This window comes from Felis catus, chromosome C2 (genome assembly GCF_018350175.1).
Source record: "Felis catus isolate Fca126 chromosome C2, F.catus_Fca126_mat1.0, whole genome shotgun sequence".
Classification (NCBI taxonomy): domain Eukaryota; kingdom Metazoa; phylum Chordata; class Mammalia; order Carnivora; family Felidae; genus Felis; species Felis catus.
This window is the reverse complement of record NC_058376.1, coordinates 69560766-69588701: the sequence shown is the minus strand read 5'-3', so window position 1 is coordinate 69588701 and position 27936 is coordinate 69560766. Positions and strand designations below refer to the sequence as shown.

Below are 27936 nucleotides of genomic sequence, written 5' to 3'. Positions count from 1 at the left end.
AACACATAACAAAGTGCCCAGTATTGCCCCTGGTACACAGTGGATGTTGTCTAAATGTAAACGTCCTTTCCAATGGTTCAACACCCTCCATCAAACTCAGAGAAGACAGATCCCTTCAGAAAAGTTTGTTAGATGCCAGGGAAGAGGTACAGTTATCTTGAAGTTGGATATGGTTGAAAAGGGACCAGAGTGATGGACTAGGTCCCTGTGTCCTTTGTTTGTTTGTTTTTACTGCACATCCCAAGTACATCTACACAGCAATCAGGCATCTAACTAAGGCTTTGCTAAAGTATTTTCTGAGAAGGGAACTTAGAAATGCTCTCGGTTGAATTTTACCCAAGCCAACCCTACTTTTTTTTTTTTATTTTTTTAATGTCTGTTTATTTTCGAGAGAGACAGAGCCTGAGCGGAGGAGGGGCAGAGAGAGTGGAAGACACAAAACCCAAAGCAAACTCCAGGCTCTGAGCTATCAGCACAGAGCCTGATGCGGGGCTTGAACCCATGAACTATGAGAGCATGACCTGAACTGAAGTCAGACTCTCAACTGACAGTCATCCAGGCGCCCCAACCCTACTCTTAACCCTACACTTCCTACCCAACAATGGGCATTTGCCTCTTGTACTCAGAACACTGGTCCCACATTGGGATTGTTCTCACCCCCTTCTCCCATTTCTTCAGTGGAAGAAGCTCTCTAGCCCTCATTTTCTTAGTGCCACTCCAGCAAGACACCACTCTCACATCCAGGCCAAGTGAAAGTACCAGAGATAATCGCCCCTCACCTTTCCCCCTACCTGCTCCCCTATTGACAGGAAAGTCAGTCCACTGTTGGTAATAACTCTTTCCCTGTCTTTCTACAAATACATAGTCATATTCTATAGTAAAATGGGAAGCCAAACAGAACGAAATTTCCATCAGAGATCAATCAATACCATTGATTGAAGCAGCATTTCACTGAACAAGAGGCGCCAGGGAGTCATCGAAATCGTCCTCCCCTTCCCCTAAATGTACACATGCTGCCCCTCTGTCAACCTCTGGAATTTCACTGAATGAGTAGTTGTACATTGTCTACGAGTATCAGCCCCTGTCCAACCATAGCCTATAGTTAGGGAGAGCCTATAGTTCTAAAACATCAACCACTAACTCAGGATCGGAGAGAAATAAGTTCCTATATACCTCATCCTATAGGGGGGTCCTCCCTGACCCAGTAAGCCAAACCCACCCCTATCCATACCCTATCATTTGTAAAGTGTGGTGGCTCCCAATCTCCAAACATGGATCCCCATAATTGCTCCATCACTCCCATCCAAATGATAGTCCTAACCCCTAAAGGGAAGGGAAATAATTTGTTAAGTGGCTCAATGTGTCAACCCTTCTGCCTGATTCTTTAAACATCATTCATTCCGACAACATCTCTGTGGGTAAGGCATTATTATTTCCACTTTACATATGAGTAAACTGAGGCTAATACAGCCCAAAGGTAACACAGTCAATAAATAAGACCTGCATCAAGGCCCATGTAGCTCAAAGCCATGACTTTACACCCAGGAGTCAACATTTAGAGTTGCACTCTCTTAGCATGTATTCTAACTATACCTGCCTTTGTTTAGGAGTTAGTGCCTTTGCCGCTGGTTTCCTACAGCTCCAGCACGGTGTCATGTGCTTGGAGGTAGTGTTCACAATGGCAACAAACAAAGTTACTTTCCAAATCCTTCCCAGAGTCCTCTTCATCAGAGGCCCACTGAAACCTAACCCAAAACAAAAGGGCATGTGAATGTAGTTGCCACATTCATCAGAAGCAATGCACCTTCTACAATATTTAACACACTATGTTGTCATGATAGGATTCCATGAGTTAAAACCATAATGAAAAGACATGAGAGGGAACGCCCAACAAGGAGACGTGCACAGAGGGTAAACAAAGAGTCACCTTTCATTTTAAAAAAATCTTTTAGCATTTATTCATTTTTGAGAGACAGAGAGAGACAGAGTACAAGCAAGGGAGGGGCAGAGAGAGAGGGAGACACAGAATCTGAAGCAGACTCCAGGCTCTGAGCTGTCAGCACAGAGTGCAGTGTGGGGCTGAAACCCGTGAACTGTGAGATCATGACCTGAACTGAAGTCAGACGCTTAACTGACTGAGCCATCCAGATGCCCCAAAGAGTCACCTTTTCTATGAGCTCCCTCTTCATCTGGGAAAGAAGATAACACCACTCCCTCTCCCTAGGGAGCTTTCTCTAGATTTTGAACCCAGCTGGGCCCTGATCCAGGCCCACCACATGACCACTCATAAAGGGAGGTCACCACCACCTGGGGGTTCCCTTAAAGACAAGGCAAACACAACTCTCCCTAGCAGAAGTCACCTCTCCATGCTATTCCCTGAACTCTTCCACATTCTCTAATTGACATTCCCAGAGCTTGGACAAGAGAATCAGTTGCCAATGGCAATCAAGCCCTACTGCTGCAAATCCAACTTCACCTTGATTGGCTTAGAGGTACAGACATCGAGGAGGAGCCAGGACCAAGCTGCCTTTGTGCCTAATACATTCACTTCACAATCATCATGCCTTATACTCATGTAACTCTTCAACTTTTTAAAGGGCTTTCCAGTATCATCTCATCATCTCTTAATCTCACCACAGTTCTTGGGGTGAATAACAATGTCCTCAGGCAGACAGGAACTCCTTACAGTTGTTCTGTCCCTCTCCACCAGCCTCAGCACCTTCAGAGACCAAAAGACTTTCAACAGAGGAGAAGCAGGAATATGACCTTCTCAATACAAAGCCACAAAATCACTCAACCCTACAGATGGATAGGGCCTCAGCATCTCTCTAACTAGATTTCTCTTATCCTCAGCAGGGGTGCCCTGTAAAACAGCACTGTCCAGGAAACTTTCTATGATGATGGAAATGAATATATTTGCTCTGTCCAATACAGACCCCATTCACTAGTCACATGTAGCTACTGATCATTTGAAATGTGGCTAATGCAACAGAGAAGCTAAATTTTTAATTTTATTTTAATTTTAACTAAATTTAATAGCCACATGTGGGTAGTGGCTACTATATGGGACAATGTGGTTCTGCAGCATCCCAACCAGACCTCATGGGCAGTGGTAATTTATGACCTCAGTTTGCTCTATGGTATTCCGCAGACCAAAGAACATTATGGAATTTTACACAGAGAATACCTAACATATGTGCTAAAAGAACCACAAGATGAAAAGGCTAACTGGATTACCCTTTGCCTACAGTTTGGATATTGATCACTTCAATAACAAAATGCTTACATTCTTACAGACTGAGAAGGTTAGAAACAGAGGAGATGCTAAAGACTATCTAGCTCAACCCCCTCATTTTATACATGGGAAAACAGACATGCCATATCTTTCTCCTCAGACTGTACCTGACAGACCTCATGTGTTCTAGGAATTCCTGTGTAGTTCCATACTTGCTCATAAAGATTCTGACAACTTTCCCAGTTACTCTGTTTCTCTGTGTTTACCAGGGTAAGAGCTAAGCTGGGGAGGAGATTAAATCACCAGCATCACCATCAGCAACCAGGATCTCCTCCTCAATGGTTTATAGGGCCCAGAGGTCAGACCCTTGTAAATTGCAGGCAAAGAGCTAAGCCAGTGTGGAGGGTGGGGTAAGGGTGGGGGGATGGAGAGGGGGGTTGCTGGGGCCAGACTCCTGATGCAGAGCCCAGCAGTTCCTCTCTGGTTCCTGCCCACTGTCCATCTTCACTTGTCCAGTCACCTATTTGGAAAGCCCCTGATTTGATATTCAGAAAAAAATCTGTTTTCCTTTCATATGAGCTCAGAGCAGTGGTCTCAGTTTAAACTGAAGGCTTCTAGGCAAAACTGGCTCCCAGAGCAATTTCTTTCCCTTTGTTATTTGCTGAATGGGTCCCTGAAGAAAGGGGGCCCCCATTGGTGTGGGTCCTAGAAATGAAGATTTTAAAGTTATGGAGAGGGAAAAAAATCTAATTTTCTTATAAAAAGAAAATATCTTTTTCTCTGATTTTTTTCAATTGGAAATTCAGAAGAACACAGATGCATATAGGCCAATTTTTATTAGTGTTATTTAGAGATCTTTGGTCATACTGTTAAGGAGAAATGACTATGACATAAAAACATTATTCATCAAAAACTTATTGAATACCTTCTTTAGAGTCACTATACTAGGCATAGAGCATCTTATATCTTATAGAAGAGACAAGTAACATTCATCCATTCAGTATTTATTGAGCCCCTACTAGACAAAGTTCCTATCTTCATAGAACTTATATTCCAGTAATGGGAGGCTTTCAATAATCATGTGTACAAAAGAAAACTATTATTTCAGATAGCATAAGTCCTAAAAGAAAATAAAAACAGTAGGATAGAGCATGATGGGTGGGGTGGGGGATGTGCTTTTGCTACGGTGGTCAGGAAAGGCCACTTTAAGAAAGTGACATTTGAGCTAAAGTCTGAATGTTGGGAAGGAGGCAAATGAGAGGATGAGAGAAAATGCCCCAGGTAGAAGGAACACTAGGTACAAAGGCCCTGAGATGAGAACAAGATTGGTAAGGCCAGAGTGAAGTGAACAAGTGGGTAGTGGTTCAGAGAAGAGGTCTGAGGAAGAGGTAGGTGCAGATTACATAGGGCATTATAGGCAAGTAAAAGGTGTGGATGCTATTTGTAGACAATGGGAAGGCACTAGGGAGTTTTAAACGTGAGAGACAGAGATGATCAGATCTATAACACAAATACATACAATTATGGATAAAATATTTATAATAGGAAAATGACTACAAATTAGGCCATTACAAAGTATTACAGGAACTATGTTAATAAGGAAACCTGCATCACTCATGGTGTGATAGCATTCCAGGCTATAACAGCAGGTGCAAACTTGTGTATATGTGAAACAACACTGTGAACATGATGGCACACTGGAGAGGACCACAGGTGGTCAGTCAGCATGGAGCCCAAGTAGGTATGAGCCATGCCTGGGAGACCTTAGACATCAGAAATTGCAGTTATTTTGCAGGCCACTGATTCTTAACTTGACCTTAAAATACTGGTATAAAGCCCTACTCAAGACCAATTAGATCAGAACTTCTGAGGTGGGAGGGCAGGCACCATTATATTTAAAAGTTCTCTGGGTGATGCTAATGTACAGTCAGGGCTGGGAACCACAGTAGGTGATGATTAAGGGGCCCTACATGGTTTGAGACAAGCAGTAACAATTATTTATTTTCCATTACAAATTTGTTTTTCCAAAGATTATATTTTAGAATACAGTATTTTTAAAGTATAATATATTCAAGTGATGATGACAAATTAATTACACTACATTTACATCTAAAAGTGCTGAACATTGTCACAAATGGAGTCACAAGTTTCCATTCCTCCTGAACTCTGGCCCTTATGACAGTTTATGAGAAACCCAGAAACTTTTAAACGGAAGAAACCATCAACAGTACAGAACTGGTAGATTTTAGAACCAGAATAGTACTCCAGAGAGCTCCTTTATTTTATAGATATAAAAAGAGAGGCTCACTAAATGTCCATCAACCGACAAATGGATAAAGAAGATGTGGTTTATATATACAATGGAATACTACTTGGCAATGAGAAAGAATGAAATCTGGCCATTTGTAGCAGCGTGGATGGAACTGGAGAGTGTTATGTTAAGTGAAATAAGTCAGGCAGAGAAAGACAGAAGCCATATGTTTTCACTCATATGTAGATCCTGAGAAAATTAACAGAAGACCATGGGGGAGGGGAAGAGGGAACAAAAAGTTACCGAGAGGGAAGGAGGCAAACCATTAGAGACTCTTAAATACTGAAAACAAACTGAGGGTTGATGAGGGGTGGGGGAAGGGGGAAAGTGGGTGATGGGCATTGGGGAGGGCTCCTGTTGGGATGAGCACTGGATGTTGTATGGAAACCAATTTGATAATAAGTTATATAAAAAAATAAAAGTAAATAATAAAAATAAAAACACCCTTGGAAATATTTTTAAAGAGAGAGAGAGAGAGAGAGAGAGGCTCAGAGAGGTATCATGACAAGGCCAAGGTTACCCAGGGTTAGCAGCAAGGACAGAAGTGGAGACCAAGCTTTTTCTACCACACCATGCTGCATGTTTATTACTCAAGAAAAGCCATCCTAATTTCTGGACTTGGCATCTTTCACAACATTAAGTAGATCATGAAAGAGCACTTAATTGTAGAAGAGAAATATAAAAGAGGAAAAGGATGGGGAGAAAAAACCAAACTAAATACAGTTTGGTGCACATACAACTTTATTTTTCAGGTTATCCCCTTAGTTTATGACTGCTAAAGTTACTGCTTCTTCTCATGCTTTCTTCTGCTATTTCCATAGGCTTCTGCAAACTGAGAATTTATTCAAAGTAATACAAGTTTTCTACAGGTTAGCAATTCTTGTTCAAGGCACATATTTCAAGATGCAGACCCACATCTTTCTCCAGCCTCTGGAAGATAGAAGTATTTGAAGCAAGAGACATAGAAGACTGGGTCCTTTCCCCACGCAGCAGGATGCATTTCATAACAGAATCCCTGGCTCTATGTTAGAATCAAACACCTGAACATGTTTTGGGTCTATAGTTGAAATACCATCCCAGCACTGAAAGCTGAAATATGCTGTGCATTTTAAATGTATGTCAGGCAAACGGAGCAGCAGTGCCATCTGCATTTATACTGACTGCCACCTTTGAGTTCCAGACCCAATATTCGCAGAGCAGCAATGACCAACCATGTAGTTCTTCTCCATTTCTTGATAAAGTCATTCATTTTACTTTCCTCTGGACAAGGTGGAGGGAGTGCACTGAGATTTTAAATGCCAGCTGAGTTTATCTGAAAACAGAGGTAAAGGATGTCTCAGCCAAGGTCGCTGTCCAATCTGGATGCAGCAATACCCATCCATAGAAACTGACTTTGTACATTTAAGTGTGTGAGTTCTGCAGTGAATCCAAGAGATGGTGCTTTTTGCTACCACAATGACCAAAGAAGAGACTGGGTTGAAGCTAGACTGTGTGTCAGCTCTGAAAGCTATGACCATCCCCAGCAGAGGTAGATAATGCTACTGTGTCAACAGAAACAGTGGCTTGGCCAAGGCTTGGTCATGCAAAGATGGAAGCAAATCTGCAGGCATTAAAAATCAGTCAGGTAGCCCAAGAGCAAGACTACATAGGGATAAACTCAGAAGGAGGAGCACAGAGCTTGAAGGTTAGCTCGGAGCAAGCCTAGAGGTGAAATATGTGAAGTCCTCGGTAAAGGGCTTCCCAGCCCGAGTGGTCACTTCTGACTTCAGGACAGTCATCAGTATGCTTTCTTCAGCCAGAAATCCTCTGAAATTGTCTCTGCATCTTCTCAGGATATACTCAGAACTCTACCACTGTCTAGAATAGAGGTTAGGGTTCCCAGAACTGGGTAATCTTTCTGAGCTCTAAAACCATACTTTATAGTCCTTTAAGATCCTTATTTTCATGAATAACTTAGGTATTTTGTTTTAAACTGCCAGAAGGACATCACTACTCTACATTATCTAGTTTTTTCTACAGACTCGCAGAGGCTTTTGTAGACTTATCCAATGTTTTTAAACCCTGAGTAAAGATCCTAAAATAGTTCCATGTCCTGTTGCAATATTTATACATTTATTCTACTTCTATATTGTTTCTTTTTACTTCTTATGCAGCTCCAATTCTAGAGCCTATTATGTGTTTTACAAACTATTTTTCTTTTCTATCCATTTTCTGGAGTGCATTCAGCTTGCAAACACCTATAAGGAACACGAACAAAAAAAATCTATTTTAATGTCATGAACAGATTCAGGCTATAGAATGCACACTCTAATGCAGCATCAGATGAGGACATTTTTCTCCATACTGCTTTTATATCACTTGCAAGGTGATTTGTCAAAACAAATACTTTACCACTCTTCTCAATAAGACTTCATATATTCCATGCATGGTGGTTCCCTTCTATTTTAATGCATCTGGAAACAAAAGATGGTTCAAGTGTCACTATCATGGAATTCACGGTTCCTTCTCCTCTGTGTAAGTGATCAACCACCCATCAGCAGTCCTGCAGGAGCCACTTGTCTTCATGGATGCTTCCATTGCCTGTTCATGTCCTCACTCTGAAGAGGTTTGCCAGGAATGCCTTCTGGAGCCAGAACTGATGTACACATGTAACCTTCCGGCCAAAATCCACTTTCAGGGACTCATACCAACATGCCAGGAAAACACAGAGCTCTTTTTTAATTTTTTATATATTTATTTATTTATTTTTGTCCCTCTCATCTTTGAACATCATCTTTTTCTGTGCCATGTCTTGAACAGAGCTAAGGGGACTATGGGTAGCTTGCATTTGTTCCCTGTATGGTCCTGGTGAGGATACTATGGTTTCAGACAGAGCAGCAGCAGGAAGTAGAGATGTGGAGTGCTAGAAGGAGGTTACCCCTTCTCACTCATGAAGAACTGCTTAATACAGCAGATTCATCCCACACATGAGATGCACTCAGTCATCCCTGTCTCCTTCAGACACCCTTATTTCCAGTGATGGTATTTGGAAGTCAAGCTTCTTCTCCTTTGGAATAACCTGTAGTGAGGAAGGTCTTCAGGTGCAGGAAGGAAGTTCCATTTTGCTAAGGAGAAAAAGGACAAAACTGTAGTTGGTGCTTCTCTAGTTTCCAGGCAATCTTCTCCATCATATATAACTCTAATAATCGCCCCTTCAGAGGGCACTAGGCAGTATTCCGCCTCTGAAGGCTCCACCTCAGGAGTAAGACTGGGTGTTTGACTTTGCCTTAGAGCACGGATTCACAAGAATTCAAATATAATTTACATACATTATGGAAATATTCCACTAGAGCTAAAACAGATTATAATGAGTTCAGATGAATTTAAACTCTTACCTTTCAGAGAGGAGACATCCCTTTTTTCTTTGTGAATCTCAAAGTGAAGGGCCACAAGGGGCTGATTTCCAACCTCCTTCCAACTCCTACACTTCACACTGGCTCTTACTCCTGCCACGCAAGGCAGTGAGCTTCTTGTTTTATAATCTCCACAGGTTCCAGCGAGAGTCCACTCCACCCAGACTTTTAAGGCCTAGTTAGGAGGACAGGAACTTGTCCTCCAACCTGTGGAGCAAAATTCAACAAGAAGAAGCCCACAAGGAAGGCACTGATTTTCCCTATCCCCAGCCCCCTCTCAGGAAAGTGGCTGCCTGCCTTGAAGGCAGAAGCACATGTAGCTGTTGCATCTGAGAGCTGTGCCTGGCTCTGTGCATGACTCAAAATCATCTGGCACCACGGGCATTCTACATTAAACAGTGTTGTGTCATTTTCGGAGATGACTTAGAGGAGGCACCATACAGGTTTCAATATTTGAACATGAAAATGTAAACATTTTATTTTGTGCTAAAATGAAACAACTTCTCAATCCAAAACATGTCCATCTTTCAGCCACTTTCTGAGTTATTCTTTAGGCCTCCCATAGGCTATGGGAGACTCCTCCGAAACTGAGAGGCTATCAGACAATATGTATGCCTGTGGTTCTGATCTTCAGAAGCAGCTCAGAGCTAGGAGAGGAGAAAATTGGAAGGTAATCCTATAAGGCTTTGATGTGGAAGCCCATAGGCCTGCAGAATGAAATGCTCTGGGAGGTGTGCAAATAGCTCTGGCTTCTGGGAGCAAAGTCTGGGCCAAAGGACTGGGGTCTGTGATAGCATGAGACACTTTTGGTCAACTGTCTGAAGCCACATGGGACTCCCATGTTTCTGTGCTGTAGATGTAAATCCATTTGCACCCTGGCATCTTGGGATGAAAAGTAAATAGGGTACCAAAGGGAAGAAGAAAGAGGAAAGAATAGTGCTGAGGATTGGACATAACCTTGGGGCAGAGTCAGAGCCAGAAAGGTGACCTCAGATCACATGTTATTAAGTACAGTTTACAGTTCATCTCAATTCCAATTATTGTGATCTAATTTATCCACTCCCAAGGGAATTTCTAAAGCCATCCAAAAGTAATAACAATAATCCACTGTGTTAATGGAGTCCTGGTAAACAGGGCTAATTCCTCACACTGACCATAAATATGAGCATTCACCACAAAGTGCAATAATTGTCCTGTACTAACACCCGAATGTCAAATTTGCTTGAACGTCATCTGCATTTCTTGTGGGGGAGGTGCTTGTGGTTTTTTTGTGTGTGTGGTAAAATATCCATAACATAAAATTTAGCATTTTAACTATTATTTTTAAGTGTACATACAGTTCAGTGCCATTAAGTACATTTACATTGCTGTATAACCATCACCACCATCCATGTCCAGAACCTCTTCATCACCCCAAACTGAAAACTGTATTATTTTTCACACAGTCTGTGAGCTACCCCAGACCCCAAAGCACAAGGAATCTGCCTGTGCTTCACATTCAGCCCTGGGGAGAATTCTAAGATACAACATGATATGGCATTTTAAGATTTACAAAGTATTCTTCTTTAATGCACACACGACTTACATGCCTCCTGCAAAAGGGAGAAGAGCAAGGCTCAGAGAGCGGGACAGACTTGCTCAAACACAACAGTGACAATAGATGGGAAACGAGCTAGGCTTCCAGTGCACATCCCACTGCACCTCATCGCCGCTAACACTGAGGAGGAAGAAGAGAAGGCCCCGCCTAAGTGGTGCTTGACAAGATCCTCCAAGGGCAGAGCTGTGTCTTGCCCCACCCTCTACTTTATGGGTTCTCACTGCTTTGAGGACAGAGAGCCAGAGCTGTCTGGGGACCCAGAAAAAAAAAAGGGGGGGGGGGAGTTCTCATTCACATCATTCATTACGAAAGCCAATTGGGGTAGTTTAGTACTTTCTCTCCTCTCCTTCCCTTGCATCAAAGCAAACCCACACCCCATCCACTTTTTTTTACAAGATCACCATAATAACACCCTCTTCCAGCCCTCTTTCCAGCACACACCTCCTCTATTCCTGATGATCATTTTAACCAAGTTTCTTCTGCATAAAAATGGAAGCAACCAACAGACTCCACCTGGTGTGATCTCTCCTTCCTGCACCTCATAGGGGTGGCACTGGTCATGACCTGACCCCACTGTGTTGGTTTACTAGGGCTGCCACAACAAATTACCACAAACTAGATGGCTTAAAACAACAGAAATGTATTCTCCCACAGTTCAAGCCAGAAGTCCAAAATCAAGGTGTCAGCAGTGCCATGTCAGCCTTCCCACCTAAGGCTCTAGGGAAGATCCTTCATTGCCTGCTGTTAGTTTCTAGTAGGTCCTGACAATCCCTGGCATTCCTGGGCTTGAAGCTACATCACTCATCTCTGTCTCCACCTTCACATGACCCTCTTCTATATGTGTCCTCTGCTCTTCTTATAAGAACATCATTGGATTTAGAGTCCACCCTAATCCAGTATGACCCCACCCTACCTTAACTAACCACATCTGCAAGGACTCTATTTCCAAATAAGGTCATATTCTGAGGTTTCAGATAGACATGAACTTTCAGAGGACACTTATTCAACCCCCATTAACCTATCTTTCATCTTTAAGATGTGTTAAATCCAATTTCTTGTTTTCTTTGGAGTTTTTTTGGGTTTTACCTTTAGTACCTGTTTCATTTAAATCCTACTCTTGACCACTTTGTTGAAAACCAGTCTGAGGCATCTGCCTCCATTCCCCCTACCCCATTAAAGACCTCACTTTAAAATGGGTGCCTGGACACCAGGTCAAGAAGGAAATAATAGTAAGTTGCCCAGGAGGGTTCATTATTTCATCTCTCCCCATTCACCCAAGAAGCAATGTGTGCTCACCTCACATTCAGTATTGCCCTGGGGGCTAAGGCGTTCCTGCCCTCAAAGGGCTTAGTGCATGTAAGAGAAGTGAACTACTGCATAGCTAGATGACCCGAGAAAGTGAAAGAATAAAATACTGAAGGATAGAGTAGATGACACAGATGGAGCAGCAAATGACACGGGACAACCTGGGGAAAGGCACGAAGATACAAATAACCCTGGAGTGTTCTGGGGACTGTGAACAAAACACATCTGACTACACAATGGGCTTTGCTGCAGACAGTAGGCTCGATCAATGACACGGTTGTGAAGATTACTGTGGGTGGATATGTACCTGATCCTATAGGGCCTTCAGTCCAGGCCAAGAGGACCCACTAATGGTTTCGAAGCAATTGGGAAGTTTGACTAAGTGGTGTTCAGGGAAGCCAGATCTAGCTGGGTGTGGATGATGGACTGGGAGGAGTAGAAAGTTGGCAAGAAAGCCCTGGCTGGGAGCCCAGTTAAGAAGACAGGCTCCAGGGCCAGAGCTTTATTCCTCCACTAGCAGTGAATCCCCATCCATTGCAGTAACCTTCCGTCAGACTCTGCAATCAATACAGCCATCCTGACATGGCTGGGGGCAGGGCACCTGGCTGGCCTCCAGCCCTCCCTTCCCATTAACATGATGAGTTGCAGAGGGCATGTCAGGCAGAGCTTTCAGTGAATTCCAGGAATGGAGATCCCCTTCAGACAAAATCCCTGAAGAGAAGCTCAGGAGTGCTTTGCAAATCAACACACGAACACCTCTTATGTACAATGGTCTGTCCAGAGAGGACAGAATCACCATCTCAGCTCAGATCCTGTTTCTTCCCACTGTTGCACTTCCCTAGGACTGGTGCTAGCATTTATGAGGTAACAAAGTGACCTGAGCTCAGGTACTATTTTGCAGCAGAAGACACCATATAGGTGATTATTGTCTGTGATTACATTGGGATCTTCCCAAGAAGGTGGACTGTCTTCCCCATAAGGCTCCCACTATCAGGGCCCTTCCTATCACCAGAAACAAAGCCTAGGGGAGGCTGTAACACACCCCATATTCTCTGTCCTCCTCATTCACCCACAAACTCCCCTGCTTAACACCTTAAGGAGCAGAGGGGGAAGTGGAGGTGACATGGAGGGGGCAGGAGCAAACCAGAATATGGTGGGCAGAATAATTTCTTAGGTCTACAAGGTACATCTCTGATCCATCTGCCTTAGGCCTTCCTGGAGAAATACAAGCAGAAGGGAGATCCAAGGATCAGGAGGATGGTTGACTCCTTTGGCTTCCCTTCTCCTTAAGAAAAGCTTTGTATACCATCACGGGAAGCTTCCACTGGCCCCATACCACCGCCATCCTTGCAGGCTGTAGACTAGCCCAGGGCAACACACGTCAGGAAAGAGCTGTGGAGGGTGGTTGCAGGGGAAAGGGGCAGGCATGGGAATTTCCTGAATGCAGCTAAGGCACTAGGGGAGAAAAGGCACACTCTCCACTTCCACCTGCTATTAAACTGGAAATTCGAGCTTTGCTAGAAATAGATGGTACACAGGACAGGAGTCCAAAGGAAAACAACCATCCTCCAGATTGTTTTCCCTTTTTTAGCAATCAATCTAATTTGAAAGACATAACAACTTCCACCCCCTTTATTTCTGAAGAGAGATGCAAACAGGTGATCTATTTGTACTAAAATTAACTCCCTCTATGTGTAACTTCTTGATGATATTCATATATTGAATCTGACTCATACTTTTGATGTGGAAAGGTTTTATTAACATAACTACGTATCCCAGCCCACTCCCATTGGGATTCGTGGCTCTTGCCCAAAGTACATTTTGGCTATTTCTATGTTACCTTAAATTCTGGCACAGATTAATGTCTCATGACAAGCACATTCACAGATTCTATGAGAAATTCCTGGCTGTCCCTAGGTAACAATAATGAAGCAAAAATGAAAGTAAGAAACAGCTTTGTCTACACAAGCAAGGACGCCTAGATTGCGGCGTCTGGAGACCCGGGATATTATCATAGCACTGCGATCCAGTCACTTGTGTCCTCAGAGTCTCAGGCTCCTCATCCGTAGAATGAGTTTGCTGGCCTCACACAGTTCTCAGTTCTCTTCCAGCTCTGACTTCCTGTGATTGTAAAAGACATTTAAAAATATCTCCAGGGAAAGAAATCTCACAATATTATTTAGTCGTGAGAAGATTGAACTAATGATATCTAATATCTCTGGGTTCTAAAAGTCTGTTATTCTATTATATACAATGGTTTTTTAATGTGTAAAGATTAGTAAAAAAAAAAATTATTTAAACAAACAGAAGACTCCTTTTAAAGGACAGAGTTAAAGAGCCTAAAATAAAATCTCCAGCCATTCTGTGTTCACACACAGAGAAAGTGGGTGGATGACATCAAAGCTATACAACATCTGGAGTGGCAAAGACTACTGGTAACTGGGTTGTCTGCTGATTGAAACAAGACATGACAATTACAGGACATTATACAACAGTCCTAACTCCATGTCACTGCTAGACCTTTTGCCATTAGGCACAGAAGGAAGCCAAGATCCCAACATATGGATGGCATTATGTGAAAAAAGATCCATTGTCTCTTGACAAAGGCACAGCTAAGTGGCAGACCCTGGAGCATCAGAACAGCATCTCAAGATACTTAAGAACTTGGGTGAGGCAACCAGGGCTTCAGCAGGTGGCCAGTTTGGATGTTACTATGCAAAAACTGCTCTCCAGGTTGAAGTCATCCTAGTTAACAGGCCCTAGATTAGTTCAAGTAACAATGGAGATAAAGAGGGGTGTACAATATAGGGACAGACAGGTGAGATTCATCCATATACTCAGCTAAATCTGGCCATGGCAGGGAAAGAGAGATGGATGAGAGGTGAGGTTAAGCAATCAAGCATCAGAAAGGTTTTGTCAGGCCCCAAATTTAACAGAGACTGTCACTTAACACAGTGGGAAATAAACTAAGTCCTCAAGGGCTGGGAAAAGATCTTCAGTGCTAGTATACAGAAGATGCTCAACTGTACATGTTGACCAAATGGAAACTTACAAAAGAAGCTACTGCTTCATTGTTCACTGAACAATATTTCCCATTCATGGCAGCTCAGACTGCCAGGTCAGCTACAAGAGAGGGAAATGGGAATGAATGAGGGTAGCTATCTAAGCTTAAAGGTGCCTGGACTAGGTTCATGTCCCCTGGAAGGAGAAATGAACTTCATCAACCACCCTGGGTACCACTGATGGAAAGGAGCTGTGGGCTGGGGATCTATCACAGAGCCAATGTCTTCCATAGTCTAAGTTGGAAAAGGGGTACTCATCTATCTGAAGAAATACCCCTTACCCAGCTGCCTTAACATCTTAGAAAACCTAAAAGATTTCAGGTTGCTGGAAGTAGTCGGACACAAACCAAAGGCCCTCCACAGAGTCATTAAATTAAGTAAGCAATTAAAGGGTCTGGGGGTCTAATTCCTGAGCACTAATACCAGGCAGATGTGATGAACCCCAAGAATAGGCACCAGCTAAGCCTGTTTTCAAAGAAAGGATTCCCTTATTATGAGAACTAGCATTAGATAAAATAATGATTGTTTTCAGTTCAATCTTGTGAGAATTTATACATAATTTGAAAGTAGGTATTACATTCCTTTAAACTCCATTTCTTATGGCATATCCATCTTCTAATACTGTCCAATAGAGAGGACAGTATTCTGTTAGAGTTATTTTATTTGGAGCAGCATATCTAAATACAGTCTGAGTAAGTGGGTTTTATATCTGGAAAATTTCTGGAGCCCTGATCTGCCCTGGCCTCTCTTAGTCATCCAGGCCTGTGTCAAGGGTTGAGCTAGCCACTTAATGCAATCAAACTCAAGGTAGTACCAATTTCTTGGCAGCACCTCCAAATTTTAATGCTTGAAAATACACTCACACATATATGGTCACTTGGTTTATGACAGGGTGACACTACAGTGCTGTGGGGGTAGGATGGTTTTTTAAACAAATGACTCTAAGCCAACTAGATGGCAAAACAGGAAGAAAAAAGAAAAGAGTCTTTCCCTCACCGTACAGGAAAAGCACTTTCAAATGGATTATCAATCTAAATGTGAAAAGTAAAACAGCAAAGTTTTTTCAGTACAAAATTTAGAGTAGACAAAGATTTCTTAAACAGGTCACCAAAATAAAGCACTAAGCATAAAAGAAAATATTTTATAGACTGGAATACATTAAAAGTATTAATATACCATTAATACACAACAAAATACACCATGAAGAGCATGAAGAGGCAAGCCATAGACTGGAAGGAGATATTAACAATATACATATTCAAAGGATTCATATCCAGAATATATAAAGAACTCCTACAAGTTAATAAGAAAAATGCAGATAATTTAATAGCAAAGATAAGGCAGAACAGCTAAAGGTTCACTTTACAAAAGGACAGACATCCAAATGGTCAATAAACATATGAAAATGTTCTTGACTTCATTCACCATCCAAGAAATACAAATACAAAACAAAACCCACCCATAAAGTGGCATCACCACATACCTACCAGAAGAGCTGAAATGGAAAAGACAAATAATACCAACTATTAGCAAAAATGCGGAGCAACTGGAAGTATCCTCCTTGCTAGTGGAGATATAAATTGTTACAACTACTTTGGAAAACTATTTGGCAGTATTTAATGAAAGCTAAACATACTCTTACCCTAGTGTTTGCTAATTACCCTCTTAGATATATACTCTACAATACTGGATGCAAGTAGTCATCAACAGATCTACACAGAGCAGCTTTATTCATAATAGCCCCAAACTGCAAACAACTCAAACACTCAAATACCTTATACAGTAAAATGAATGAATACATAAATAGCAGCATAAAATCAGTACACTATTACATAGCAATGAAAGTGACATATATTTGTTACAGTCAACATGGATTAATCTCACACAGGTAATGTTGGAAAAAAGAAGACAGTATATACTTGACAAAATAATACATACACGAAGATTCCATTTCTATAAAGTTTCAAAACAGGCAAACTAATCTTAAGATGCTGGAAGTCACCCTAGAGATTGCCCTTGATGGGAGGGCCTGGTAAATGGAAGGGGACACTGGGGGGCCAGTGTTCTGGAATAATGTTCTATTTCTTGATCTGTACACTAGTTATTCAAGTGTGTTCACTAGGTAAAAATTCACTGAGCTTAGGATTTATATACTTTTCTGTATGTATGTTATACTTCAGTAAAAAGTTTACAATATGAAAATATAAATGCAAATTAGATTTAAGACAGAAAGTCTTTGTGGGGGAAAAATCCATGAGAACTGACTTGCAAATCCAAACCTATTAAATGACAGCAAGATTAAGACTTTCTAATTGTTCAGATTTTTCTGTTCTAAAATGAAAATTTGCTTTTTAATTTAACATCTATGCCCCACTCTCAAAGAATTGGAAGCCACAGCCTTATTTACTGAATAAATACACACTAGAGGCCTTTTAGTCTTCACTGGAAGCTTCTAGGACATCAAAATTGTTCAATTTTGCTTGGTTTACTTTTACTTTTTTCCCATGTTAATATATGGGTTTTTAAAAATGCAATTTTTCTTGGCTAACACCCTCTAATAAAGATTAACAACCCTAATATTTACATAGCCAGCAAGCAAACTCAACTGAGCCAAACACAGTCTATCCAATCAGTCTTCGGAAGGCTTCAGCCAGTGGCTATCGTTCGGGTCTAACAGGCTCGTGCTCACTGGAAAGGGAAGATTGGGAGCAATTATCTCAGTAATCCAGGCCAAGAAACACAGCCATGCTATTCAGGAGAAACGGGGGGGTGGCGGGGGGGGGGGTGGCATTGTGCACAGAGACCAAACCTGCTCCAGTGAAACAGAGCCTGGCCAGCCAGAAGGAGCTCGTGGTTTCCTACCTAGATGTGTGCACTGGCTTCCACTCCTTATGAAGGAAAATTTTTCCAGGAGATGGGGTCGTTCTCTTTCACTCACTGAACTTATATTTGTACAATGCCTATGGTTTACACAGTTTCCTAGATACAAATATGAGTCTCTCGCTCATCCTAAAGAGAGAGGAGTTATTACAATCCCCTTTTTGCTTGTGAAAGAACTGAGACTCAGACAGCTGAGGGATTCCTTACAGCCCCAGCAATGGTAAGTCCACAGCAAGAACAAAGCACATTCAGGCACCGTGCTCTGACACCTGTACCATGAGGTCTCCTGGCTCCCCTCTAAGCCTGCTTATGACAATGAGAACACAATCCTAAGGCCTAAAAAAAAGTTAGTCTAGGATTATTAGACACTGGGCTGCAGGCAAGCTGGAAACTGTACCCCAGCCCATGGATAGTGTTCACACCTTCAGGACCATACATTCAGAGGCACTGAGAGAAGAAAGCAGGCATGGGTAGGAGCCAGGACCAGGGGCAATTAGCTATTGAATGTGACAATGGTCAGAATGCCTCAGTCTGACTCTATTATAGAAAAGTCATCAGCAATGGTAGAAACGTGTCATCTGGGCGGGCTTTTCTGCAGATAGAGAACTGACACCTGTGGGTTTGAAACATACAAGATATAGTTCTGAAATCTATCCATGAATATGATAGGTTTCGGTTCTGCTAGAGATGGTATATTGTGAGTACCAAACAGCATAAAAAGCAGTAACTTTAGAGTCCAGTAGATTTGGCTTTGAATTCCATCTCTCTTTTTCATTTGATATGCATCCCAGAACAAGTTACTCTGCTCTGATGAGCTTCAGTTTCCTTGACCATAAAATAGCAATGATAATACCTGTGCATCAGAATCATTGTGAAAATTAATGAAATAATATATGTAAAGTTCCTGTATGTAGTGAGCAATAAATATTACCTCCTTTCCCTACTCCATACATTAAAAAAAATAAGTTTTCTTTTTGTTTTTTAAAATATATGCCACAAACAGTTTGCATCTTCCTTGGCAGCTAGAATAAAATAAAAACATAAATCATCTAAATTCATACCTTACAGGATAATCATATATGAACAAATAATAACCTAAGATGGCCCAATTTAAGAACCTTGACCTATTTTTTTTTTTCTTTTTCACCTGGAAGCTATCTGATTAACTCAGTGCCTGCTTCATTCCTGCTTCATTTCCTGGAATAGAAATTGCAATAATCTTCTCCTTAATTCCAATCTAAGTGATTAACATGACAAAAACATGTCAGCTGTAGTCAGAATCCAGTCCCATGATTTTCTCTAGGACTGATGTTGCCAAATTCTGCCTGGAAGAAAAGATGAGTGTCTGATTGCCAGGTTAAGTCCAGATGTTGCTCTGGACAAATTCCACAGGTTACACAGAGAAGCTGAGAGAGTCTTACATCTGACTACCTATGACTTTCCTCTTAAAAAGCAAAAACAATCTTTTCAAAATCTGCAGGTGTTCTTCCACAAAAATCTTTTGCTGTGACTTCAAACTCTATGAATACCCTCTACCCATAAACTGATCTTCCCACCTAACTGTCCTATTTCTATCCATGCCTGCATGTTTTCAGAATAAAGAAACTGGAAGGACTTCCATTAAAGCCATTATTCCCAATGTCAAATACACACACACACACACACACACACACACACACACACACACACACACGAATCATTTCTACTGCATCATGATGGTCTTCTAGTATAGAGGAGCTGACTACTTCCCTGCTGCATTATTCCCATTCTCGGTCAAGTTCTTCCATAAATCCAGCTGGGATGCTTCCCCTTATGTCTTCATCCCATCCACTAATTCTAGTTCTGTCCTCAAGAGCAATGCAAATAGCAATGGGACATAGATCAATCTTGCTTTTCTTCCACATTGGAGGCCCAGCAATATGGAAGACAGCTATTATGTTTATATGCACATTTTCTGCTCTAAATCAACAGTCAATTCAAAAAACATCTGTTGAAGGTCAACTATGTGCCTCACATAGTTTAGGTGCTAAGACAGGAGAACTAAATAACATATGGCATCTTCATACAAGATGGCCACACTTGTCCCTAAGAACTCTGGATGTGACCTGGCTTCCAGACTACTCACCCTCTCACTCCTCCAGATACACTATGGCTTGTTGATGCCTCTCTTCAAGCTTAGTACCCAGAATGTGGGAGAAAATATAGATGGGAGCATTGTGCTCCTTGGTGTTTACCCAAAGGAGCTAAAACCTATGTCTACCCAAAAACTTGCACATGAATGTTTATAGCTTTATTCAAAATTGCCAAAACTTGTAAGCAACCAATCTTTTAGTTGGTGAGCAGATAAACAAATTTATCCAGACAATGGAATATTATTCAGTGCTAAAAAGAAATGAGCTGTTAAGCCATGAAAATATATGGAGGAATCCTAAAAGCATATTGCTAAGTGAAAGAAGTCAACCTGAAAAGACTACATACTGTATGATTCCAACTATGTGACATTCTGGAAAAGGTTAAACCATGGAGACAATAAAAAGATCACTAGTTACCAGGTGTTAGCAGGAGGGAGGGATAAAAAGGCAGAACACAGGGGATTTTTAGGGCAGTGAAATTACTGTGTATAATACCATAATGGTGGATACATATCATACCTTTGTCCAACCCATGGAATGTAAAACAGTGAACCCTAATGTAAACTATGGACTTTGGGTGATTATGACATGTCAATGCAGGTTCATCAATTATCACAAACGTACCACTCTGGTCGGGGATGCTGACAATGGGGGAGGCTGTGTATTGTATGTGGGGGAGCGGGGCTGGGTATAAAAGGGAAATCTCTGTATCCTTCTCTCCATTTTTTAGTCAATCTAAAACTGCTCTAAAAAAAGTCTTTTAAAGAAATTAATAGAAAAAAGTGGATGAGTCTGTAGATTACACCATCAATTTCCTGGGTTTGATACTGTACTAATAGTGGGAGATGCTGGGCAAAGGGTGCACAGGAGTTCCCTGTATGTTTCTTTGCATTCTCCTATGAATCTCTATTTCAAAATTAAAAGTTTAGAAATAAGTGGATGGATGAGCTCCCACTGGCAAAAGTTGCTAATGGGACAGTTCAAAGACTAATAAAAGGCCCAAACCAGGGTGGATCCATCTACTGAAATACCTCTGGAAATGAGCACCAAGGAGAAGAGAGAAGACTGTCAGATAAAGGTCCACACCTTGCCCTCCCTAGGAGGTAGGGCATCCTTCTGGAAGGACAACCCTGACCTCTGAGATTGGAATCTGCAGGGCCTTCTCATTCCTATTCTTGGGACATCTGGATGGGCAGAGTCTGTGATCCATGCTCCTTGGCATGTGGAGGGGCTATGTGGAGTGGGGGTGGGGGGTCATGAATCATCAGGCTCCAGAGTCCAATACACCTTTCTTTAAAATGCAGTCCTATCACTCACCAGCAGCGGTGGCCTGAGCATATTATTTTCCTTCTTCAGCCCTCCACAAAACAGAGACAGAGAAGAGCACTATTATCACATAGGATTATGAGAGGAGGCAATAAAATAATTCATACAAAGCACATATAAAGCTCCAGCAGCTACCAAAAACTTAAAACATTCATGTTCTGAGAGTCTTCTGCATGAGTAAGGTCTAGTTTTCAGGACACACTCTTACTCCCTTTGTAACATCAGATAGAACTTCTACCCTTCTCCCACTTGCTGGTACCTCTCTAGTTTGCCATGACATCTCAGATGTCCAGCTACCCCAACCAGTGCTTTTTAAATCTTCTTCAGTAAAGAACTAGTTTGGTTTTTGTTTTTTCTTTCATTTCTTATTCCAATCTGTCACAGACTGGTACTTTCATAAGATACAATAAAAATGAATTACTAGAGAAACATAATTTTATTATTTTTTATTTTTAAAATTTACTTATTTATTTTGAAAGAGACAGACACAGTGTGAATGGAGAAAGGGCAGAGAGAGAGGGAGGGAGAGAATCCCAAGCATGCTCTGTGCTGTCAGTGTAGAGCCCGATGTGGGGTTTGAACTCACAAAACTGTGAGATCATAACCTGAGCTCAAATGGAGAGCTGGATGCTTTACTGACCAAGCCACCCAGGTGCCCCTCACATACTATATTTTTAGATTTATCAGTCTGATATGTATCATTAATTCCTTTATCTTGCTGAGTAATATTCCATTGTAATTTTAAAAACAAAATATAAGTCCCTTTAAAAATGTTTTAGATTCAGACAAAATTACTCTGGGAAATTGCTATAAAAGTTTATAAATGCTTCCTTTCAATTTCTTTACTTCTCATTACTGACTGTATAACAAACAGTTGACAGAGCTGGGCCATGGACTGCACCTCAGGTAGCACCTGTCTGGCACCTCCTTTCTCCAAGCTCCTTAATGGCTTTAGTCACAAGTGAGTACTTTAAAATCTCTATTTTTTATATCAATTTAGATTCCCAAGCTATATTGCATGCTCTCTGGGTCGTGTCCACTATGCCAAGGGTAGGACAGGTAGTTCACAGGGGTTCAAATCCTTGCTGATAATCCAAATATTAAACAGGCATATTAGTTACTTTTACTTTTTCATGATTTAGACAACCTGATTGCACATTTGTGAAAACTTGCCTAATGAACACATTTTGTGCCTTTAGCATCCTTCCCTATTTGCCTGCCTTCCATCTATTTCTGTTTATGTCATTTTCACCACCTGCTTTAACTCCATTTAACTGAAATGCACCAGATATAGTCACTGTTTCTCTTCCACCGAGGGACAAGACAGGATAAATCACATAAAATCCCATTCATCAGAAAATCTGGCTCTGGCTCACCAAATAAACATTCAAGGAAATGGAGTGCTTATACTAATTTACTTCCAGGGGATACTGTTAATCTCACCTCTGTGTCTCTCTAATGCCAGGCACGTGATAGCTGCTCAATAAGCATTCGTGTAAACTGGCCATAGAGTGCTGGCTGTATCTCAGTGACCGCAGGTCATATTTTCAGTCACGTCACTCAGAAGGCAAGGGTAGCCATGACCAGAAAAGAGCAATGAGTGGCAGTGTTACACGAAGGAGCCTCGGGCTCATTTAGTCCAGTGACTTTCTATCCTGGATACACAGTGGAATCACCTGGGAACTTCAATACCCAGGCCTGCCTCCCAGACCCAGAAATGTTTTTTTATGTAATTTTTCTGGGGTGAAACCTGAGCATCACCATTTTTCAGATTCTATAGGTAATTCCAATGTGCGGCTAGGATGAAAAAGCACTGGTTTGGAATGCCCTCACATCCACACTGGTGTTTAGCAGATGTTCCTTACATGTTGACTGAGTGAATGGTTCAACCAATGGATCAATCCATTGATCAATCTAATTTGATCCAATTGGATCTAAATCCATTGATCTATCCAATTATCAGAATGAGTCTGCAGTAAATGTGGACACTTTTGACTCCTGTCTCCTCAGACCCCTCACCTCTGGTGTACATCTTCTCCCAAGGTCCAGCCTCAAACTCCAGCCAGAAAACACCCCTCTTCCATTCTCTTGCTGGTTGGGGGGGGGGGGGGCTTTTACTGGATCACTGGCCTTAAGAGAGCTCATCCTCACCTTTTTCAAGCAGGAAACTCCCAAGCTTTCTCAAATACACACCCAGAAGGCCCCCACGAATACCACTGGTCTCAACTCATACAGGATGGGAACATGTTATCTCATCTATTTTGTGTTTATTTAATGGTTGTTCTTCGATTGTTTTTCTGGCAGTCCATGGGTCCAGGATGCTATCTCAGACAACAGACTTCCAGAGTACAGAGGCCTGAGAACACTTAGTTCAAAGTGACTGGTTTGTAAAAGGTCTAGTAAATGGATGTTGCTGTTGTACTGCTATAGAAAGGCAAGGTAGGGGGGGCAGCATGTGAAGTGACCAGGAAGAGGAGGAAGCAATGTGGTGTGCACATGTGGTGTGGTCTGGAAGGGAAGATGAGATGCTGGCTGCTCACTGTGGGCAGGCACAGGTGACACACGTGATTAGGCACTGCCCACCATCCCATCTCAAGGGGCAGGGAACAGCTAGCCATACCAAGTTCTTCGCCAGGAATGTGTGCCTGGGGCTGCCACAGCTTCTGACCTCTGGTTGCTCCCTAAGCAGCTGCCACTGCTGACACTATTTTTAGCTGAACAGCAGCCTCTTCCCAGCCTCCTCTTCTCTAGCTTATTTCCATGACCCCAGAGAAGCCCCTGAACTTTCATCCTGCCTCTGGACCCTGAACCTCCCACTCCCCCTTGAGGCTTACACTAGGTCATTTTGCGATGTTGTTTTGTGGGGATGTTTGGAAGGAAATGAATACAGGGCAACCGGGAAGTCAGTTGTGAAATCCGACACTTATCTTTTAAACCAGGAAAAATAGAAAAGGAAATGCATTAGGTCCAGGGAGAGCATTCCCTCTGGCCCCCGAAAGCAGATACCTCCTGGGTCCCGCTTTCTCTACAGGGTCTGCATATTGATGGCATCCCGTCACTAGCACTGACAACAAGCATTTTCTGGTATGTTTCTGTCTTCTCACTAAAAATGGGAAAGAAAATTTGCACTAATATGGGCACCCCTGTTTCCTGACACTCTATTAGACTCTATTCATGGTTTTTCTCATATAAATCTTACAATCCATGAGCTAAGTGAAAGGACCCACCCAGGGTCACACAACTTGTAGTTAGCAGAGCTGGGATTCAAACCTAGTACTTTGTGACTTAAAAACTTACCCCTGAAAATAAGAGTGATCTATCCCCAGCCCTTTAGACTGTGAGCTTTCCAAGTCAGGAAGCCCCATTACACTGGTACCTCCCACTGGGCTCCTTAAATCCTGTGGATTGACTGAACCACCAGCTTCCAGAAAAGAAAGAGGAAAACATACTTGCCATCCACATGCCAGTAAAATATGAAGAAATACATGCCTTCTTGCCCTCCACCACCTTCTTAGTTGACTGGAGGAAAAAAGAAAAAAAAAAAAAAAAAAAGGAGATAGATGTCCAGCCAAAAGTGGTCAGACCATTCCAGAGTCAGTGATAACCTTTCCCAGTCCCAGAAGCACCTCTCAACTTTAGGGATTCTGAGAAAACAATTCATTCACTCATCACCCAGCAGATATTTACTGAACACCTACTATATGCCAAGAACCATACTAGCTGTTGGGGATAGCAAACAAAGGAGTCATTTTCTGTCCTCATAAAGCTAGTAGTATAGGAGGAACAATGCTGGGTTTCAGAGGCATTTGTGGGGTAGTGACATCTCCCGACGCACTACCTTAAATTTAGAGCTCAGGCAGTTTTGTGGGAGGAGGAGAAGAAGTAAAGGAAACCAAACTCGTTGCTATGCAACCAGGATGATATATTCTTAGCCAGAGCAGGCAGAGCAGCAGCATGGTGCAGGGAGTGGGTGGGGGGAGGAGAAGTGGGGGAGGAGGAGGCCCAGGAGTACCGAATGGGAGGCTCGTTGTGCACCACCGCTGCACACACAGGCTTCCTCCCTGGAGCAGGTAACAACTGGACACTGCACAGAATCATGCTCACCAGAGGTAACCAGAATATTGTGGGGACAGCCCAGGAACCACAGAGAGAAGGCCTCCTGCCCAGCTGCAAAAATCCTCGTTCTTGGGCCTGAAATTAACCTACCATTATTAAATCCAGGTCTGTACTGAATACCAAAAAGGGACAAAGAACAGCATAAAGCTGGGCGTGCTTCTGGCCTGGGGAAACATACAGTTCATCAGGGGAGTAAGACATACATGCATAAACACAGCATCAACAAGTATTTATTAAGTACCTCCTCCATGTTCCTTCTGCAAAGTGCAGGACACTGTGGTGCTGAGGACGGGCTCATGCTGGTGGGTCAGAGCATGCAGACGACAGATAGCATGGTGCTGACAGACAACTAGGGAGACTCAGGCCTGAGAGCTAGACCTGGCTTGGCCACACATGGGCTCAGCACAACCTGTGGCAAGGCTCTCTGGGCCTCAGTCTCTGGATCTCTGAAATGAGCAGTTTTTATACACCTGAGTCCCTGACACTATAAATGCTACAGGACTGCAGAGATAGCAGAATTGAGTATCAAATGGAATACTCAGGAAACGCCATATGGAAGAGGGAGAAATTGAGGATGTAGTGGGGGAAGGAGTCTAATCTTTTTGGAAGGTCTATTGTGTACCTCTACCTGAGGATAAAGAATAGTTTCCCCAGGGCACATGGGTGGCTCAGTCCCTTAAGTGTCCCACCCTTAATTTCAACTTAGGCCATGATTTCAAGGTCGTGAGATCAAGCCCTGAGTTGGGCTCAGCACTGCCTGAGGTTGCTTAAGATCCTCTCTCTCTCTCCCTAGCCCTCTACCCTCCCACAAGAGCTCTCTCTCAAAAAAAAAAAAAAAAAAAAAATAGTTCCCCCATTTTCAGAGTTGAAGAAGCCTAGCCTCAAGGAGGTTAAGTAACTTACTCATAACCACACAGCTGGTAAATAGTAGATGCAAGATTCAAACCCAGGCCCACCTGGCTCCATGGTCTGTGCACTTTGCACTGGATCACACTGCTTCTCTAAGACAGTAAGACTTGGATCAGAATTGGGTATAAGAAGGACTGCAGGAAGTAACAGGGGCAAAGACACTGATAGGCTGAAAAATTGCTAGGGTTAATAAGGGAAGGTTCCTGGGGATAAGAACAGAGCTGTGAGTGTGAGGAGGGTGCAGTGAATAGAAAGAATGAGAACTTGGCAGTCCCTGGCCAACACCCTGCATTGCGCTAAATGCTATGAAAAAGAAAATGGTATATTAAACAGTCCTTGCCCTGAATTAATTTGCAACCAGGGTGATAAAATGTGAAAATTAACAATTAGTGAAATGTTACAAAAATTGTCAAAGAAGGCATACAAAAATAAATCATAGCACAGTTTAAATGCGGGAAGTGTTGCTTCTGATTTTGGTGGGCACAGGAGATTCTGTGTAGGAAGGGGACTAGAGGCAGGCCTTAAAGGATTCAGGGGGAGGATTGGGGAGGGGGGGTGGAAAGGAGACAGTGAGGGCATGTGGGGCAGGAAAAATCTCATCCATAGGAGAAAAAGCAGGAAACATGCTTTGTGGAAGACCATTTCACTTAGAAGAGCTGGTGGGAAACACTATAGACCAGTTGGGTTGTGTGAGACAATAGGGGCCAGGCTAAGGGAATGAAGGGTCCAATCCTTGACCAGAAGGCTATGAGAAACCACTGGCTGTGCTTGGGCGGGGGAGTTTAAGAAAAGGAAAGCAGCAGTGCTCAGAGAGCCAGAGAAGGGGACTGATAGGCATGGGACGAGAAGGGTCCCAACTAGGGGATGGTGCTGAGGATGGCAAGCAAGGACTAGTCTCCCAATTATCTCAAGGATGAACATGAAAGTCCTTGTGACTGGGGAACAGGAGAAGAGGGAATCAAAAGTAATCTAACTTCAAACCAAGAGAATCAGAGTCCCATATTCAGAACTAGAGAAGCCTAGCAAAAAATAAAATTGGGGGAAAGGGTGATGATCAGGTTGATCAGTTCCCCATTAGACATTCTGCCTAAGGTTCCTCTAAGATATTCAAGTGAAAAAATGATGAATCACAAACTCAGGAAAAGGAAACCTGAAGCTGGGGGGAGGGCATGAGGGGTCACCATTCACCCAGAGTGAGACAGCCCTCGGCTGCTCCCTAAGCCCCCAGGGAAGGCAACTCAGCTGCTCAGTGAGTTAGGAACTGTATGTCCTGATAAGAGAAGAGAATGGAAACAGAATCCCTGAGCCAACATTTAATTATTCCCATCAATAGAGCAAGAGAGGCCCCCAAACAGGGTCAAGCCCAGAAGAATCTAGTACACTTCCCTCCCCAAGAAGGACTTCTTTCTGTGCTCTAGTGAGGGATCACAGCCTTGCCAGGAACAGAAGATCACAGGGAACCTTGTCCAGCATTTTGGTATACAGACATGGGATAAGACTCTGGAGTCAGAACAATGTGGGGACAAATGACAGTTGCTCCACTTAAGTGTACATGGGCTGGCTGTCCACCCTGTCTGAAAAGTAAATAAGACAAGTGTCTTAGTGTCAGGTACCTGGCATAATGTAGGGCATACAGATGGCATGAGTTAAATGTTAGTTCCCTTCAGCTCC

General features: G+C 42.5%; 1 protein-coding gene across 25 annotated transcripts in view; it reads right to left on the bottom strand.

The window, feature by feature from the left end:
• The window catches only part of KALRN (kalirin RhoGEF kinase), a 708823-nt gene that overhangs the window by 534349 nt on the left and 146538 nt on the right, over positions 1–27936 (bottom strand). The gene's annotated exons all lie outside the window — the stretch shown is intronic.